Source organism: Malaya genurostris, chromosome 1 (genome assembly GCF_030247185.1).
Source record: "Malaya genurostris strain Urasoe2022 chromosome 1, Malgen_1.1, whole genome shotgun sequence".
Taxonomy (NCBI): Eukaryota; Metazoa; Arthropoda; class Insecta; order Diptera; family Culicidae; genus Malaya; species Malaya genurostris.
This window is the reverse complement of record NC_080570.1, coordinates 16,854,953-16,876,370: the sequence shown is the minus strand read 5'-3', so window position 1 is coordinate 16,876,370 and position 21,418 is coordinate 16,854,953. Positions and strand designations below refer to the sequence as shown.

Sequence of the window (21,418 nt, the reverse complement as noted above, 5' to 3'; positions counted from 1 at the left end):
CAAAACAACCTTTGTTGGCTTGAATATGGCGAATACAATATGGAGTCTCAAGAAGTGTATGAAACGTAAATAAAACCAGGAGATTACTTTTTTCCAAACTACTTTTTGCCGAAAATAGTGAAAGGCAGAATAATCATTTTTGTTCTATGCACTGTCATAAATACGAAGAAAATAATATAGGGATTGAGCATCGATTGTGATAATATTATAACTCTCATGATATATGAATTTAAAATGATAAGAAATCACTCTAATTTGAGCATTCTGAACATAGCGTTATTTTGTTGTTTATTTTTCATATCTTTATAAACAGATTCTGATTGAAGGCGCATGAAAAACAGTTAAGTAAAATTGAATTCCGCTCGACAGTTTTAAAATCGTTGTGAAATTTGTACCTTGTATCAAGTTTGTGATTTAAAGCACTCTCCTGCTTTTTTATTGAAGATAGAAAAGTATTCTGGATTCATTCAATGTTTATAATGTCGATGGTGACTAAGTTTCAACTAGTTTACTTGGAAACAAGTTATTTTCAAGTTATGAAAAGATAAGTTATTCTAGTATGGCATTACAACGTAACGACAACTTATTTTTAGCTGAATTAACAACTAGTAGAAACTGCGCTTTTTGAGTCATGCAAGTTGTTAGATGTTAGTAACAATCACTCAAATATCTGGTTGCAAACTAGTCACAAACAAGCTAGCGTAACAAAAATTGTTACTTGGGAAGCTTAGGTGCGTTTGAAAGCCACTATTGTACCATTCATTAAATTTGAAGCTCAAATGGATGTTACCTCTGGTCCCGGAGATATAATGGTATAAGTGACGTAAGCAACAAAACGCGTTGTTTTTAAACCGTTCAATTTTCTCAGAGATGGCTAAGCCGATTTTAACAAGTCTAGGCTCAGTTGAAAGCTACTATTGAATTATGGACCAAATGGCTTTCACTTCTGGTTCCGAAAATATAATGGTATGAGTGACGTAAACGACTAATCGCACTGTTTTTTATTGACTGATTTTTCTCGAAGATGACTCGACAAATTTCGATAAACTTGTGCTTTTTTGAAAACTAACAATGTCAATCAAATTTGAAAAGGTTATGGGGAAGGTTTCAATTTCGAGAGATGCAATGTTATATGTGACGTAACCGACAAATCCAAGTGATTTTCAATGCAACAAAATTTTTCGATGATAAAAGAATCGATTTCGAAAAACTACGACTCGTTAGAAAGTTACTATTGGGTTTCAATCGGTTTTCACAGGTTCCCAAAAGGAGCGATTGGAGTAGATTAAGATTAAATTTGAGGAATGTTTGGTTGGAATATATTACACCGAGATTTATTTTTCACGTGTGGGATACGTACCATGTAAAAAAAAGCCGTGTAATTTCGGAAATCCGCGTAAAAACCGCAAACGTTCAGAATTTTTTTATGCTTATTTTGAAATTTCCGAAATCGAAATTTTCTTCTATGCCCACTGTTTTAGAAATACATGAAACGTTTAGATCTGTTGTAATGTCAAATAATATTTTTTTGAAAAAAATCGATTTGAAAAAATTCAAGAAAACACCAGATTTTAAATTGTTCTGCATTTCTAAAAACAAGGAATCCGGTTTTCGATAACATTGAAAATTCGCGTAAACAAGCTTCTTAACTTCGGCAACCAGCGTTAGAAACGCTTAAAAATTCGCGTATAAAACACCTCGGTTTACTTATTAATTTTAATTCGTTTAAATTATGTGTAAAAATCGAATTATATTATAAGTGAACAATATTTAACTTTTCCTAACTAATTTTTGAAGGAACTGAAGATATTTTTCGTTAACGAATGGGCGAGTGGATATTAATAATTCATAGTTCTAGAATCATTAAATTCAAGATGGCGGCTTCAGATTCTTTCAAATCGCATTATAATGTTTATTTTCGAAACGGGTTCGACAAGTAAGTTCTTGAAATAAATGTGATATCAATTTCTAGCTTAAATTTATAAATCCTTGAAGGCCACAACGATTTGTTGTGGATTTTTCAGCTTATAAATGAATTTCAACATTGCACTTTTAATATCAGCGTGATCGGTCTTGTCTCTGTACAAAACTCTGTATTTTTTTACTGTCGTGTGTTCCGCCTTATATTTGCATCGGTACAATTATGCAAGTGAAGCATTGAGAGATCCTAAAATTTACATAATCAATCAATTAGCACCGGCGATTATCGATACTCGGAAGTGTGGAAGTAGCATGTCTATTTTAATCGTACTCACGTCATCCAGATATGCCTCTGACATTATCCACCCGTCTTTTTTAATACGGTTTTTATGCGAATTTTCAAAGCTATGCAGTTTTCTTGTTCCGCACGGAAACCGAGATCAGATATTATCTCGAAAAACATGTTTAAGTCAGCTCTTTTTTTACAAAAAAAACTTTTTTTGAATAATACGAGTTCTCGACGTTTCATGCATTTCTAAAGCATTTAACAATAAAAATTCAATTTCGAAAATCAAGATTTTTTTTTTAAGGCGATAGTTTTCAATGAATCAAAAATTATCGAAATAACATCATATCTCGATACTCTATAAATTTTCAAGACATCTGACAATCAACATTTTTTTTTCCTGAGAATAGCGGTTTATAAAGCGAGTTTTCAAAGTTAGACGATTTTTTAAAGTGATTTTCTAAAGTTTTTATGCGATTTTTCTATGCGCTTAGTATCCTCTGCAATAAAAAAGACTTGAGTGTATCGTATTCATGCTAAACATTGTGCACGTTCATCACTCCATCCTATTTCTGCTTGAATTGTATAAACACTGATCAACTAGTTTTGTTAAAATGGATTTCTATCACTTTTATCATATCCTTACGCTTTTGCTTCGATTTCTTTATTTTTAGTTTGAGCAGTGCAACACAGTTAACTTCCTTGGGTTTTTGTTCAATCAACCCCCTCAAAATTAAGGGGCTTTGGTGGACCGAATATCAAATACCATTCCATTCAGTTCGTCGAAATTAATGAAAAATATGTGTTCTATGAGCTATGCACGTACCATATGATCGGATGCCAAAGTTTTTCAATAATTACAAAATACTATCGAAATAACATCAGATCTCGATATTTCATGAGTTTTTAAGACACCTGACAATCAATGTTTTTCTGGTTTTGCGGTTTTTTAATGCGAGTTTCCAAAGTTAGGCTATTTTTTAAAGCTAATGCCCGAAGTTATACGGTTTTTCATGCGAGTTTCTCATGCGCCTAGTATCCCCCGAATAAAAAAAAGACTTGAGAGTATCCTGTTCATGCTAAACATTTTGTACGTTAAGATTTTCAGCTGGAAAACGAATTGCATCATATTGCTGCTTGAACTGTATAAACACCGATCTACTGGTTTTGTTAAAATGGATTTCTACCACTTTTATCATATCCTTACGGTTTTGCTTCGATTTCTTCATTTGTAGTTTGAGCAGTGCAACACAGTTAACTTCCTTGGGTTTTTGCTTAATCAACTTCCTCAAAATTAAAGAGCTTTGGTGAACCGAATATCGAATATTATTCCATTCAGTTCGTCGAATTAATTGAAAAATATGTGTTCTATGGGCTATGCACGTACCATCTGATCTGATGCCAAAGTCGATATTTTTCAATAAATAAAAAAAACTATCAAAATAACATCAGATGTCGTTATTTCATGAGTTTTTAAGACACCTCACAATTAATTTTTTTTCTGATTTTACGGTACGTTTAATGCGAGTTTCCAAAGTTGGATGATTTTTTAAAGAAAATGCCCGAAGTTATACGGTTTTTCATGCGAGTTTTTTATGCGCCTGTTCATGCTAAACGTTTTGCACGTTCATATTTTCAACTGGAAAACGAACTGCATCATATTGCTGCTTGAACTGTAGTAATACCGATCTACTGGTTTTGTTAAAATGGATTTCTACCACTTTTATCATATCCTTACGCTTTTGCTTCGATTTCTTTATTTGTAGTTTGAGCAGTGCAACACAGTAAATTTCCTTAGTTTTTTTTATTGCTCAATCAACCCCCTCAAAATAAAGGGGCTTTGGTAAACCGAAAATCTAATACCATTCCATTCAGTTCGTCGAATTAAGAATATATTTATGCTATGTGCTATCTGACCTTAGCTTGGTTCCGAAAAATATAAAGTATAAGAAAAAAGTAATCGTGATTTACAATTGTGTCAATATAGCACTTATATTCTCAGGTTTCAATAATGTTTTTTTAAGTTGCCTGATTTTTATCAATCTAATCGTATTTCTAGGATTCCAAGTTCGACTTCGCTTTGATTCGAAAGTGTCGACTCTGTCGATTTGGTTTCTACCTAAATTTAAAAATTCTCAAATTCGGTCAAAACATTAATAAACAGTACTTTTAACAAAGGTTTCAGAGCACAGCTTTGCGGCTCAAATCAAACACATTTCAATGTTTTATTACGAGAACAAATAGCGGTCCATGATTGAAAGGCAATTATTTGCGTGAAATTTTCAACAGTTTTAGGTTTTCTGGTGCATTAATTTTAACACAGTGAGTACAGTCAAATTTTCTACGACTTTTCATGGCACCTTCACGCTGATTTGAGCTAGCTACCGAGAATTAGAAACCATAACCAAAAGCATACGAATCCAATTCATCCAACCGCTCATCTTTCACGTATCGGGGGTGCCGTGAGAAACCCGAATGACTCCCGTCACGGTTCACCTTTACATCGCCATCACGGGTTGCTAACATGCTAAAATCATCCGGTCCCCCCCGATTGCGAACTGTTCGCCGCCAATGTTTAACCCCACCATCGCTTCAATCTGTTCCGCTCCGATGGTTTCATTCGCAGCTTAGCTTTTCCTCTCGCCTCGCCGTTCGTTTTTATCGGCTGAAAGCTGCTGAAGAAGATGAAGGATTTGTCCAAATGCTTTGGACCTTCTCGGCTTCGACAAAAAAAGCAAGCTTCGTTTTGAAAGTGCCACCCTTTTCAAAGCATCCATTAGGAAGCCAGTCAACCTCCAGCACCTTGGCTCTCAGCATACGTGTATCCCCCCTCCTCCTCAACCCAGGGGTAGGAAATAATAATCGGGATGAAATGAAACAGGTAAAACTTAAAAATCATCGTCAGTCCATAAGCCCTTCTATGGCAGACAGGCAGCTTTTGATGGGGCTTTTCTTTCCAAGTTTTTCAGTTCTCTTCGTCGTTTACCACTTGTAACCTAACCAACCCGGTACAAGGTAGCTGCCGAGGAACGATTTACACTCGGTTTGGTGCTTGTTCTTCGGAACAAAAAAAAACATTATTTCACACGAAACCATACGGACGGTGGACTAGAGATGACTATCTCAAAAGAGGACTCCACTTAGTGTGGACCAGTGGATTGCGACAAGGGGTCCTTCGATGAGGCGAATGATTTAGGATGAAGTTGCATTACTACATGATGGTGATACCTCTGATGTTTCGGTGTAAGAAAATTCTATTTTTCTTATTTTTGGTCTTTTTTCGTTGACTTTGTGACAGAGAAACTGCTAGCAGATCTTTTGCCAGACACTTTCCTAACGAGAAGTTTTCAACAGTTCCGGATTAGATACCAGCAAATTTCGGGAGGGGGAAGGTGTAGGTTTCCTCTATTTTGCCTCCGGGTCGAATTTGGATCTCGTTTTTTTTTTCTAAAAAAATATCTGTGAATCGTTCGTCTTGTGTAAACATCAAGGTGACGAGTCACCATTATAAAACAAAGGGGTGTTTTCGTTTGCTGACAATTGACAGTGGTACAACGTAGAGAGCGCCAACGGAAAAGAACGGACGGAAACCCACATACACACACTGTACTAAAAATATGGTCTTTTCAAACACTCAACCGGTGAGAGCACAACGAAATAAAGCTAAATGGGTCATAAATTTCCAGGACTCATTTTTTATTCCGTGTATTACACCTTCCCCCCGAAGGTGAAATTTGGAAGATTTGGACATACAAATTCGAAATGACACATTAAATCCCCAACTCTTTTGTAGTGCCCGTTGCTCCTAGAAACAGACGAAGCTCTAAGCTACGACCTGTTTCTGTTACTTGAGGTGTGTGTGTGCGGGTGGTGGTGGTGATGCTTGCATGAGTTGGCAACCCAAATAGCAAATTTTTATTATCCTGTGGCAACGGCACTGGGGCTAGACATCATTTTCTTTCCACTTTTATTTGCTTTCCAATTTTACAGCGCTCCGGTCGTTCGTACGTTCATTTTGAGTCGGTTCCAGCCTCCGCAACGTTGTGTTTCATGGTCTGATGGAAAGTGGGGGGGGGAAGGTGTAACAGACAAAGCCAAAGCAGATTTTGTTCAAAGGCTGACCGAAACGCGAAAGCGGGGGGGTTGAGAATTCGAAACAAAAAAAATATTTTCACTTCATGTGTGCGCACCGCACACTGCGGACAAGGACGAATAGAACACACACTTTTCAGAAGGTATTATCCTACCCCTAGGTTGCCTTCGGTCAGAGGAAAAGAAAAATAAAACTGTTGCCACATTACCACCACACGAGAGCCTGACCGAACGAATGAGGGTTCTCAAAAAAAATGGGGAGACGTATTTGTGCTTGTAAAATTACGTAGTTGATTAAATTTTAATACGATGGTGAAAGTTAATTTCGGGTCGCTCGAGGACGGAACAAATTGAGTGGGGCACCGGTTAGTTAACTTATAATGGCACAATTGTCGCTTAAGAATACCGTAAATATAATTAATTCATTGTTGTATTATCCTCGGTCAGAATCAGAAATGTGGGAAAATGTCAGACGCTGTTCTTGACTTTCTGTCGCAATTTTAAACCGCAATCTGAGTTCCACATCGATTGCACTTATCTGCTCGAGAGCCCACCGAACAAACAATTCTCTAAAACAGATCAACAAAGTGCGTGAATGTTTCGCATCCATTCCGAAGACCCTTACTCTCATCAAGCAGCATCAGTCAGTCACTAAACGAACAACGAATCCCCATCAGCGCACTCCGGGTTCTCCTTCTCCTGCCTCGCATCCTAACACTTTTCTCCATTACGAAAAATAAGGCAACAGTAAAAGCCTTTTCCCGTTTCAAGATTTGAATTGTCTTATTGTGATCCAATTGTATCACGACCTCATACGAAGAGAAAAAGAGCGAGAGACCGGAATGTGAGAGCAGTACGAAACAAGCAATTTACGCATATTCATATGTGTACCTTGGGAAACACGTCGACGATGGTGGCACGGAGTATGTTGACAACTTGAGCTCATCACTCTGTCTCCGAATGGAGGGAGGGGGAAGGTGTAACAGTTATTGTTTCGCTGGTTGAAATACAGGCAATAAAATAAAAATAACACTTCACTGTCGTCAAAATATTTGCGACAGAGAAAAGCAAATCGTCGGTACGAGATTATTATACACGATACTCGCATCATTGGTTCTCGAACAGGGGGGAAGGTGTTACGATTCTACGAAAAGCAAAAAAAAAAGACGTTTCTTTGATAAGGATCATTTGAATAATATTTGAAGAAATTTGATTTCATTTCTCCGATAATGCCCCTCTCCATTTCGGTGATCTATTCAACTAAAGGCAAGCTTGCTTATTTACGGCCTTATTTTACGACGCATGATACGTTCGGCTTTGAAAATTGGGTCAATCCTAGAAAATCCGCGTTCCCGTCTCAAATCATCAGTTCCGCTTTGATTTCCTTTCTTATCTATCATTTATGATTCCACCTAGCACCAAGCACCAAAGTACAACTGTCAAGCAATATTTCCATACCTTTTCCCTCATGCAAAATTTGACGTCTTGGATTCCTTCCAAACCCTGTCAACCCCCCTCTACCATTCAGGAAACAGCTAAACCGAGCAGGCTTTCTTCTGAGGAAATGATATCCTTTCTACTCCGTTTTCCTCCCGCGCACACCACACATGTCATTCGAGTTCACGTTCCAACTCGCTCCTACTCCATGTATGTCGAAACGAACGATACCCCTTCCCCCCCTAGTCAGCCGCCGTCGGATACTGGCGGCGGGAACTGATGCGGAAATCGGCCAGCGCGAAGGAAGAAAGACCCACTGGAGCGGAATGGCAGACAAGGTAGGTATATATGGCACACAACTTTTCCATCAAACAAATGTTTGAATTGTGATATTGCTTTTCCGTTTTCATTCTGCAAGCGACAACCGGGCGGCGGCGGCGGCGGCACTGGCAGCGGCAGCGGTTGGGTTCGGTATTCTGCATACTTTCTTCTCTGGATGCTGAGGTAAATCCCTAGCCTAATTTTTCGAACCGAACGGAGGAACCCTTCTTCTTCTTTTTCTTCGAGGTAGTCGGATGGAGATGGGAGTCGAAGAGTGCGGGGAGTGAAAAACAGGTGAGCTAAAGTGACGTCCCGAGAAGGTAGATATTTCGAAGTTCAGCTTAAAATTTTCAATGACTTCGAACATTGGGTTCTATTTTTTAACAAGAATCCATTGCATTAAAAATCATGAAGTTTCATGAGCAAAATGATTGATATCATGAAAAACTTCATGAGAGATGAGTTATTGTTCATGAGATCAATCATTTTGCTCATGATATTTCATGAGGAAACGTGTTTCATGATTTCATGAAATTTAATCATGATACCGGCAATGAATTCTTATCCATGTAGGAATGTTGGTACCGCATGGGTTTGTTGTACCGTTAGGTGGCTTTAGCTATCCAGTAAAAACTGCTAATGAACTAGTGAGTCGAAGACGAAACGTAAAATTACGAATCAGAAATAGGTTATTTGGGCATAAGAAAATTATTTTTTCTAAGATGGGTAGAAGCGCGGTCTGTACAAGAATAGGTTGACAGTTACATGAGAAAAGATTTTTGCATGGCTGCGAAGATAATCGTTTTCGCTACACAAAAAACATGGAATCTTACAGGTGATCTAATTCCACATATGATGCAATTCATTAAGCCTTAATTTATATTTAATTTTAGTTTATATTTAATTTATCAAAGGACGGAAAATTTCATTTGAAATGATTTAATGCTGGAAGAGACTGAATTTAACTGATTCCGGATTTAATTCCCATTCGATTTTATATGCACGACTTAACACCTGCTTCTGTGGTTCAGTCGATTAACGGACGTATTTTGTGATCCAATGATTCTCGGTTCAACTCGCCGCACTCGCAGTCAGTATTTTTTTTTAGTTTTTAATAAATTTCATGTACATGTTCTTGAAAACAGTGAAACCCACGTAAATCAAGAGTGAAATGAAACATCAGTAGAATTGAAAAGTTGATTGAAAACCACCATCGATGTAAAACTAAATTCTAAATGCATTGATTTTACAATGTATTTTCAAATAACGACTTAATTTTGCTCTAAAGTTAATCGAAAAGTAAATAACTACAACTATTTACTTATATTTCCAATTATCTGCTTCGTACATTCAAGCATAGGTAAAATTGTAAAATTACAAAATATTTCTATCTTTGTAGTAATTACATACTTTCAATTAAGGAAAGAAGATTCGCATTTCGAAATAAAAAAAAATCCTTCTGTAAAAATGCAAAAGTTTTTTTTAAGCATATTTCAGATCCTTAATCAACATTATATTGAAAAAAATTACAAACAATCGATTTTTATCGATTTCTGCTGCTTTGTAAAATTGTAAATTGCCTTAAATCTAGGCTACATCTTTTATCAGTATAAAACGCGAAAACGGAACTAGAAAAATACTGAAAAATTGTGAAATAATTCCCAAACTGACGGGATTCGAACCCGTGAATTTTTCTAACCAGGAAAACCATTTTGCCAATTGAATTCTAAATGTGAAACATAATTCCAATTTCTGAACAACCTAATTTAACAGAATATCCGTACATGTTCAGCTTTGCACGGATCCCCAATTTTTCTTATACCCATATATTCGTTCTAGAAAATAGGGCTTGAGACTCAACATACGTTTTAATATTGTTCGAAAATAACATTTCGGTTCGTTTCCCTTGGTTAAACTTTAGAAGCTGATGTTGAAATGCCGCCACCATCTCGCTTCTACCATTTATCTGTGTTAGGCGGCCATTCCTATGCGTCACTTTTTCGTTTCTTCTTTTCAAAAATTGACAATGTTGTATCGATCAAATGAACTTTTCGACAAATACGATGTTTATGACATCTACTTCGTTGACATTCACTTGATAATCGTTTAAAATCCGTCATTTTGAATATTCTTCGAGAGAAAACATCTTCATTTCTGTGTTTGATTGTGATTAAAAACGAACGTTTTAACCTCAACTGTAGATTGCTTGCCAAATCAGCAGTTTTCTCCAACTACCAAACAATATTTGTCGTCTCAGCTCTTGTTTTTTTATATCCTTATGTAAAACTGCAAGTTTTCTTAAGTATGTTTAGGTCCATAATAAATATAATATGAAAATACAAATAATCGAAGTTTATCGATTTATCTATAAATTGCCAGGAATCTAGCTTCACCTTTCATCAGTAATTAAATGCTGAATTTGAAACATGATTCCAGTACCCGTACATGTTCAGCTTTGCACGGATCCTAAACGGTTCCATTACAAGTCTTGCACTTGTGGCATCCTTTTCGCAAGAGAACTCTTGGCGCAACACAATTATCAATCTAATCCCCATCTGCCCTTTTCAAATGAGTAGCGATGAGCGTTTTATTGTGTGTCTTTGCATGTTTTTATTCCAAATTTAAATTTCTCTTATACCCACATATTCGTTCTAGAAAATACGGCTTGAGACTCAGTATATTTTTTGCTATTCTTTGAAAATAACAATTCGGTACGTTTCGTATCGTTCTCGAGAAAAAAACATCCTTCTGTAAAACTGCAAAAGTTTTCCTAAACATACTTTAGGTCTATAATAAATACTATATAGAAAAAATTACAGACAATCGAATTTTAATGATTAATGCTTCATTGTTAAGCTGGAAAATGCATTGAATCTAGCTTCAACTTTCATCGGAATCATTTTTCCAATTAAATTCTGAATGTGAAACATGATTCCATTTTTCGGAACAACCTAATTTAACAGAGTATCCTTACATGTTCAGCTTTGCACGGATCCGAAGCGGTTCCATTACGAAAGTCTTGCACCTGTGGCATCCTTTTCGCAAGAGATCTCTTGGCGCAACACAATTAACAAATCTAATTCCCCGTCTGGCCTTTTCAAATGAGCGTTTTTTTGTATGTGTTTGCATATTTTAATTCCAAATCTAAATTTTCATTATGCGTACATATTCTTTCTAGAAAATGGGACTTAAGATCCAATATATTTACTATTCTTCGAAAATAACAATTCTGTTCGTTACCCTTACACTTATGAAACTGATGCATGAAAGCCCACCATCTCGATACTATCGTTCATCTATATCAGACCATTCTTATGCATCATTTTTTAATTTATTTCCTTTAATAAATAAAGAATATTGTATCGTTGGCATTCTACTCTGTTGTATTTTAAATTCAACGTGTGGAAACATTGGTATTTATGTATTTGATTGTGGTAAACACCGTGGTGTTACCTCAACTGCAGATTGCTTGTCAAATCAACAAGTTTTCCCATCAAACTAAACAATATTTATCGTATTCGCTTTTATTTTTCAATTTAATATTTACTGCAATTTGAACTAAATTCAAATTGTAAGAATTTCGATTGGGCCAAGTAGTGAATTATCAGCCCAAATTTGTGATTTGGTATTTACAATTAGAACATCATTTGCTTTCCCAATTCGGTAATTTTTTGTAGAGAAAATTGTTAACCGACTTGTGATGTTTATAGGAAAGCTTTTTTCATTCAAAGTGCTCATTTCGCATTGTGTGATGACGGTTTTCATCAAAATCAAAATTGGTGTTTTTCGTGGATCGACTTCAAATTTTTAAACGCGATTTTTTTTCAGTGTAGGACTCGATTGGGAGTCTTACAGTATTTTGATTCTTACATTTAACTGTAAGGATTTGTCATTTTTCGACTATATTCATGTGAAAAAGTGGTCAAAAAGGTTCACCCTTTCCAAAAGACAGTCCAAAACTATTTTAGAAAAACAAAGTATGCAAAGTGGCTTCTTGTGATTAAGTCTACATGTCCAGAAAGTTTCATTAAAACCCAAGAAGGTGTAGTCAACATTTGTTCTAGTTGGAGCGAAATCCGTCTTTTGCCCCTATTACTTCGAGCTTTAAAAAAAATCTAAAAAAAAAAATTTGAAAATTAAACCTTTTTAAATTCCACGTAAAACCAAAATTTATCTTAACAAAAATCATTCGTTTCAAAATTCATTATAATATATAAATATGTGATATGAAAAGATAATACTGACTATTTTTATTTACTGTGAATCAAAAAATTTGCTTAGTTCCAGCCCTGCCATGAACATCAGAAAGTAAAATTTATCTAAAACTATAACCTATAGCATGGGTCATGGAAATACTGTAAAAGAATAACGGAATTTCGACCGCAGGTGCAGATTCCCTGCCGGATCATAAGTTTTTGCTCCCTATTCGCTTTCGCTATGTTACTTGGAACAGTTACGAAAAAGTTAGTTTCTAATCAAATAACTATTACCTTGCCTTGCCCGGGTTTGCGATTTAATGCATAGGGCACTGGTCTTGCAAGCCAGGTGTCGTATTTTCGAGCCCCGACCAGAAAGGACCTATTTTTACCGCAGCTACAGATTCCTTGCCGAGTGTTTTGTGTTTTGTAACACAAGATTCGTCATCACAAAAAAAAAATCAATATGAGTTATTGAAACAACTAAATTATTGACATCGAAAAAAATTTTTTTGGTAAACTGCTTCCATATTTTTTATATTTAGCTGAAAATTGAACACACATAACCAGAATCACGTTTCAACTCTAGTGTACATTAGGACCTAGGAATCGAAATAGGCTCATGTTTGACGATAGTAGAACATGCCTAGGTTGAATGGAGTCTCATTTCTTTGCACCTTGAGAATTCAAACTATGATCACACGCAAAGTTACTTGGAACCATGACGATATGATAAACCTGAACACGACACAAAGTATCAAGCTACCATAAGCATTTTCTTTCGTTCGGGAACAGCTCCAGAGAAAAGGAAAACATATCTATTCCTATGCAAATAACACATTTATATCTCTGTCATACTTATGCTTCGATTATTTTAACATACATTTACCTTTGTCGGAACGGCTCATCTGGCCCGATCCGGCCTCGGTCCAATGACATTCACCGTTCGTTCCGATGTCGAGCTTGACTGCACCGTCCTGTGTCACCACCATCGAGCAGTCATTGAGAACAATTCCCCATCCTCCCACGTTTTTCTTTACTACCCCAAATCACCCCCCGACTATAGCAAGGAGCATGTAATGACGCGAAACGAACGGGGCTGGACTGACAACCATGGCTGGGTGCATCCTTCCTGTTCGCCCGAATACCGGAGAAGCTATGGTTGAATCATTGAACGGTGGGAGGAAAAAAATTTGAATACTTAAGTCGATTTGTGTCCCCTCGCGCCTCTGTTGTTTGTCGGAATACATACATGGAAAGTGGAATAGAAGTGGATAAGTGCTAGAGGAAATTTGTCAGAATCCTTTTGAAATAATATGCCGCCGATAAAAGGATTCCGGGTACCTTTCCTGATAGGCTTCGTTGAAACTGTTTGTTTGTTTTCTCGAAGAGCTATCGAAGCGTAGCTTCAACCTGCTTGAAGCTAATGTCTGTGAGAAACGTCCAAAATGTATATTATTTGGTACCACAAACCACAGCTACATATTGCTTGTCAGACCAAATATTTTTATTTAAATTCGCCTCTTTTCTTCGTCCTAAAATGCTCCTCTACGCCGTTTCGCTACATAGCAGATTAAAAGACTTTCGGGGAAGCTGCTTAAAGTCTTCCAGCACATAAGTTTCATTGTCCATTATCAAATATTCGCGGAACAATTTGCGAGCCCGGGTTTTAGCCATCACATTTTTCATGAATTTTCGAAATCGAAATACGAGGTCTGTTCAAAAAGTTCCCGGAATTTTTTAATTGCGCGCGTCTGGAGAGTCCGGTGGTCAAAATTTTTTTTTATTGTGTTGGTACATATGTCCCTAATGTATGGTGAAATTTTCAGCTGTATTCATTGTTTACAGTTTACAGCCGCTACAAGCTGGTGTAGACGTCTTTTTTTGAGCTCGGCGATTTTTGTTAGTTTAAACAATGGAATTTGTATTAAATTTTGCGTGAAAAATGAAATAAAGTGTAGCCAAGTGTGCGAAATGTTACAGAGAGCCTACGGTGAGTCTGCTATGAAAAAAACAAGTGGTATAAGCGTTTCCAAGATGGCCGCGAAGACGTTGAAGACGACGAACGCTCCGGTCGACCCAGCACGTCAATAATCGATGAAAATGTGGGAAAAGTGGAAAAAATGATTATGGATGATCGCCGAATCACTATTAGAGAAGTTGCTGATGAAGTTGGCATATCAGTTGGCTCATGCCATCATAGTTTTTCAAATGTTTTGGGCATGAAACGAGTGGCAGCAAAATTCGTTCCAAAACTGCTGAATTTTGATAAAAAAATTCGGGATTTTTTGGCTAAAAACAAGACTTTAATCATGCCCCAACCTCCTTATTCACCAGATATCGCTCCGTGTGATTTTTTCCTGTTCCCAAAGTTGAAGAGACCCATGAAAGGACAGTGTTTTTCATCGATTGAAGAGATAAAGGCAGAATCGCTGAGAGTGCTACAGAGCATTACAAAAAGTGACTATCAGAGGTGTTTCGAAGACTGGAAAAGACGCTGGCATAAGTGTATTATATCTAGGGGGAAGTGTATTATATCTAGGGGACCATATAGATGTAGACGAATAAATAAATATTTTTTTAGAAAAATGAGAATTCCGGGTACTTTTTGAACAGACCTCGTATTTTGTTTTGTTGTCGAAAGACTTAGAATTGCAAGAAACGTTGAGATTTTTTTTTTGAAAAAAATCGGAAATTTTGAGATTTCCGAAAGTGAAAGTTTTCCGTTTTTTGCATAACTGTCCCATAGATATAGGAAATCACATAGAATATGGGACAATAATGCTTAGAAAGGCAGTGTATGTCTCTTTTTGTTACCAATTTTGTATCTATTAGTGACTTTTTTGTGTCCATTTAATGTTTAATTTTGTGTCCATTTTGGATACTTTTGGATCAATTAACTTTTCAATCACTTTTCTGTCATTTGTTATTTTTGTACCAATTCTGTGTCAATTTTTATCTCTCAAGATGCTGACGAATTTTGTGTCAGTTTTACATCACATTTATATGAGGCTATAAATGTTGTGTCTTCTTTGTATTCATGTTGTGTAGATTTCGCTTTTCGTCATGTCAATTTGAAGCCAATTTATCTTTTGCATATTGTCAATTTTGTATCATTTTTATTTATGTCAATTTCGAGAAATTTTATTGTCAACTTTGTATGAGTTTTGGGTAAATTCTGAACAATTTTCTGTCAGTTTGTTTCATTTTTGACACATGTACTGCCTTTCTACGCATAACTGTCCCATTAACATACAGGAAATATCATAGAATATAGGACAATTATGCGTAGAAAGGCAGTGTATGACTCTTTTTCTTACCAATTTTGTATCTATTAGTGACTTATTTGTGTCCATTTAATGTTAAATTTTGGGTACTTCTGGATCACTTTTGTATGAATCTTATGCAACTTTTGAGTCAGTTTTCTGTCATTTGTTTTTTTGTATTTTTTTGTGTCATTTTTGTACCAATTCTGCGTCAATTTTTATTTCTTAAGATGTTGTCAATCTTGTGTCAGTTTCACATCATATTTATGTAAGGATATAAATTTTGTGTCTGCTTAGTATTAATCTTGTGTTAATTTTGCTTTTTGTCATGTCAATTTGAAGTCAATTTTGGGTAAATTTTGGTCAATTTTGTATCAGTTTTGTATTTTGTATTTATGTCAATTTTGTGAAATTTTATTGTAAACTTTGTATGAGTTTTGGGTAAATTCTGAATCAATTTTCTGTCAGTTTTTTCTTTTTTGACACATGTACTACCTTTCCCTTCTTCAACCAATTTTGTATCTAATTATTACTTTTTTGTGTCCATGTTATGTTTAATTTTGTTTATAATTTAATTTTGGGTATTTCTGGACCAATTTTGTAATCAGTTTTCTGTCATTTGTTTTCTTTATTTTTTTTATTTTTTGTACCAATTCTGTGTCAATTTTTATCTCTCAAGATGCTGTCCATTTTGTGTCACTTTTACACAATATTTTGATTAGGCTGTAAATTTATCTTCTGCAAACAGTGTTAAATGTTAAGTCAATTTTGTGAAATTTTTATGTCAACTTTGTATGAGTTTTGGGTAAATTCTGAATAGATTTTTTGACACATGTACTGCCTTTATACACATAACTGTCCCATAGATAGAGGAAATATTATAGAATATGGGACAATTATGCGTAGAAAGGCAGTGTATTCTTTAACCAATTTTGTATCTATTAATGACTTTTTTGTGTCTTATGTTTAATTTTGTTTATAATTTAATTGTTGGAGCCTCTGCATCAATTTTGTATGATTTTTGTGTAAATTTTAAATCAGTTTTCTGTCTATTTGTTTGTAATTATTTAGTCAGTTTTGTTCCAATTTTAAGTCAATTTTTATTTCTCAATATACTGTCAATTTTTGGTCAGTTTACGTCATATTTATATGAAGATATAAATCTTAGCCAGCTTTGTAATAATGTTGTGTCCATTTTTCATATTTTTCATGTCAATTGAAAATAATTTTTTTGCCAATTATGTTAAATTTTGTATACATTTTATATCAGTTTCGCATTAAATTTAGATCAATTTGGAGTAAATTTTTTGTCTATTTTGTATTAGTTTTGTGTCACATTTGTGTAGATTCTGAATCAATTTTTTGTCAACTTTGTGTTCATTTAATGGATAATTTCGTGTTAGTTTTGAATTCATTTTTTTGTCATTTGTGTATTTATTTTGTGTTAATTTCGAAACTATTTTTTTCAATTCTTGTTAATTATGTCTCATCTTCGTGCCAATTTTTTGTCAAAACTCGTTGTGTCAATTTACCACATTTCACTGAATACAATTTTTTTTTGCAGTTTCTGAATATATTAGGAATAGATTCCATCCACCAAGCTATTTAAAAAAATGACGAAACCCTCTTCGAGCCAGAAAAGCTTTCTGACCCTACGTGCGGGGTTGGGAATCGAACCCAGGTGGGCTGCGCGAAAGGCATCGACTAACCCATTACGCTATACCCGCTGTACCCTCGATATGGAACTGAGATGCGAATTTGGGCAGTACCTTTTTGGTGACATTCAATTTTGAACAATTTGTTAAACTCGAGTCATTTTGTTTTAATTGAGCAATTTGGACAGTTGAAAAAAAATGTAGCAATTTTAACAGTTTTAGCAATTTAAAACTGTTAATATTTGGGGTGCTTTTGAGTTATTCCGGTGCCAATTAATGTCAATTTATGATCAATTATGGCAAATTTTTTGGTCAGTTTTATTCTAATATAACTACCAATTTTTGTGAATTTTGCTTCAATTTTGAAGCATTTTTGGTCTTTTTCGGGTAATTTCGAAGCAATTTTTGGGTAAGTTTCGGGTAAATTGGAAGCCATTTTTGGGTAAGTTTTGTGTCAATCCCGTCTAAATTTTGAGTTGACTCTGTGTTCATTTTAAGTCGATTTTGGGTGATATTTTTAGCACTTTCTGAAACAAAAGGTAAATTTTTTGTATATTTCAAGTCAATTTTCCGTAATTTGAATACGTTTAACGTCAATTCCGGGATTTGCGTCAATTTTGAGTGATTTTGTTAATTATGAGACACTTTTTTTTATCAATTTTGTGTATTTTTTATGTTAGTTATTAGCCAATTTTATGTAGATTTTTTAATAATTTTACTTTTATCTTGCATTCTGCTAGCAGGTGCGACTGTATGCATTAAAATGCACCTTTAACAAGCCATGCAGATGTGTGCTTCTATGGTTCAGATTGGATTAACAGACGTACTTTGTGATCCAATGATTCTCGGTTCAAGTCGCGCGGCGTTCGCAATTAGTATTCATTTTCTTTTATTTCAATGCATTTCATGTCATGGAACTTAAGACACAATATTGAATGTTCTTTCACATGAATTTGCGTGAACTACGACACTACAGTTATCTAATAAGATGTGAAATCACAGGGATGTTTCGAAGTGTGTATGTTAAAAGCTACCAGACATGTTGGCGATTTTGACAATCATTTGAAAATTGTTGTATTTGCTTAGTGTCAACGTTGTGTGATTTTTATGTTCATGATGAGCCAGTTTTAAGTTGATTTTTTGCGGCTATTCCAAGTCAAAATGCTGTGTCAGTTTTCTGTGAATTGTGTGTCAAGTTTTAATAAATTTTGTATGATTTGTTTTCAGTTTTGCAATGACTGAGTGGAAACATATATTGGAGAAGCCCAGTGAATGAGAAACTCACAGGCAGAGTTTAAAATTGTCACGCATTCTCAATGAAAGAAACCATTCCAGCAGTCTAATTTTCAAAGTTTTACTGTCTCATTCGTAAATGACCGACAACAGAACAAACGAAGAGAGACGAAGCATTTTCGTTTCTCGTCGCAAAAATGAGAGAGCATAATTGCCAATGTCACTCTTTCCTCTATGACAAGACGAAACCAAACTAACGTCTTCAGGTAGCAACAGCAGAATTTCAATTCTCATTCTTTCATCGATGTATTGAAAATATGTGAAGCTTGGCTATAAAAAGTGACTAAAATTTGGCAAATCGAAGTAATTACATCCCAGAACTTCTTTGGAAACCAAAACTACTACAAATTCTAGCACCAATAGTTAAAACTTATTGTGAACCTTTTTTCTGTCGTTTTAAATTCTCACAGATTTGGTTGAATATCGACACTGCATACTATGGGATTTTCACTGAAAACTGCAAATGACTAAAAGGGCGAATGAAAGAAAAAACACAATTTTGAAACTACTGTCCCGCTTATGTCATTGACTGGACATGGATTTCGTTCTCATAGTTTGCAAGCGAAGCTGAGAGTGACAGTAATTTCTTGCCATTTTCGTCTATTTTTCAGTCAATGTAAATGACTTTTATTAGCTCTGCTCACAGGAAAAGGTGATTTTTTTGCAAAACGATACGCTCAGAGATAGGGCTCGAACCTGCGTTCTTATGTAATTTGTGCATACACGTTTACCATTTCTCCACTCTGAGCTGTGGTAGACACAGTTCTACAATAGCACCGAGTTGGTAAGCGTACATCGAACAATGGTCTCAATCCTAGCCGCCTCACGACCGGTACCATATATACAAACGTCTTCTCGGATCATCGGACAACAAACACTAGTCTTCTCGCTCTATAACTATTTTCCGCTCAAGCACGGTGTTTTGGTCAAGCCTTATGTCTATTTTGTGTCCATTCTTTGTTATATTTGAAATTTTTTTAGTGATATTTCTGCGTCAAATTTTATCAGTTTTGGTCATTTTATGCGAGTTTTGTGTGAATTGTTGTATCAATTGTGTGAGTATTTTCGAAGTTGTAGCAATTTTGTGTTCATGTTGTTTTATACTTTATGTTTCGTCTTCGACTCGTTAGTACATAACAGTTTATACGGAATTGTTATGTAACCTAGCAGTTCAACATAAACCGCTAGGGAGACAAAAAGTTTCTGCTTCATACAGAACACTTTTTTATTTGCACCGAAGTGCAACGTTTTTACTGTCGTGCCGAACGTAAACGAGTTTCGACTTAAACTAGTCGATTCAGGTTTTTTTGTTTTTATTTTTAAATTAAATTAAATTAAATTTCAGGCAAATCTGGCAATTTTAAATTGATTTTATATCATTTTTAGTACCAAATTTCTATCACTTTTAGCACATTTCTGTGTTAATTTTAAGACATTTTATTATTCCAATTTTGAGCAGTTCTGGCACATTCGGCAAATTTGATCAATTTTGCGTTATCAGGCTGTTTTTTTTTCGTATAACGCCTGTGTTACGTAATTATTGTGGCAATTTTGTGTAAATTTTGTCTGTTAAATTACTTTTTGATAAAAAAAATGCTGTCAACAGTTTTTTGTAAAATTCTTCCGATCCGTTTCGTATCACTTTGGACAATTTTGGTAATACAAGAAGTTTAGGCAGTTTAGCAGTTGTTGGTTGGAAATTTAGTTTAATTGGTCAAAATGTTCAATTTGGTCAACTATGGAAATTTCGATGTCAATTATTACAATGCAAAAGGATACGAACATTTCTCACATGTTATCGTATTCCGTTTTGAATAAAATTCACATTTCTTATTCATGATTCGTCTTCGAATCCGCACTGCTTAGCAGTTCCAATTCGACTACTATTGCCACTTAGCAGTTTCGTTAACCCTTACTTCTTAAAGCTTTTCTTTCATCGTCACAAGCGGAAACATAAGAGCCATACATAAAGTTAATTGAAATGGTAGCTTTGTTTGAAGAAAAAAACTCTGTCCATGATCCGAAAGAAGGTGCCCGAGTATAACTTTACCTGAATATTGATCGCAGTCATTCGGGAAACGGCGAAAATTTTATTTATCTTACGTTTAAAAATGTGTTACTCAGTCAAAACCTTTAATATTTTAAACAGAGAAAATGCTCGTTTTAAATACCCTTCAAGATCAAGCTTACTTAATAAAAGGTCGGAAATTTTTTAAAGAATTTCATCATATATAGCAAGTCTTTTTTTTTCTTTTTATACCCGTCTCCGGAATCTGCCCCGGGTGAAAATCCCGGTAGCAGCGAACCACAATTATCCTATTCTAATTGGCAGCGAAACGACGATATCTTTCGTGTTTTCTCCATCAAGGTTTCCGTGGACCGAAGGACGAAAACAATCAATCGAAGAAAGCGAGCGGCAATTATAGCGGGATGCCTTTTTGGTGCATTTTCCTTCTTCCCGCCGTAACCCTGGATCAGATGACGGGATCTTTTTTTTTCTTCTCCTGCCGCCCCTAACTGAAATGTGAGCTGCTGCGGTGGACCCAACCGGAGAGATCCGTTCCGTTCGGTAGAAAGACGGGTGGAATCTGCAAGTGGTCAATTATTGGAGATCGTAGAACCTTTTTTTTTTTTTGTTGCGATTGTTCAGTTTCTTTGCGAATTCATTTGGAACGCAAATTAATGTGTTTAAAATTTGACCGATATTCTGTAGTAATTTTATCTAAAAAATACAACAGACTTGAATCGTTGACGTTGAATATAAACAGAGGCAGTCACAAGTGCGTTGCTTGTGGTGATGCCAAATTTCTTACATGAGTACAAAATCATAAAAAGCAATTAGGAGTTTGTTCAATAAATAAAATTACTAAACAAATCAATTTGCAAAGGATCTAGTCACAGTTCATTCGATTGAGTATCTAATCTGGCTTCAATGAACTGATAAACCGTGCC

At 35.4% G+C, this 21,418-nt stretch overlaps 1 protein-coding gene across 6 annotated transcripts in view; it reads right to left on the bottom strand.

Moving 5' to 3' along the window:
• Positions 1–21,418, bottom strand: part of LOC131433671 (polypyrimidine tract-binding protein 2) — a 728,003-nt gene that overhangs the window by 372,553 nt on the left and 334,032 nt on the right. The window lies entirely within an intron of this gene.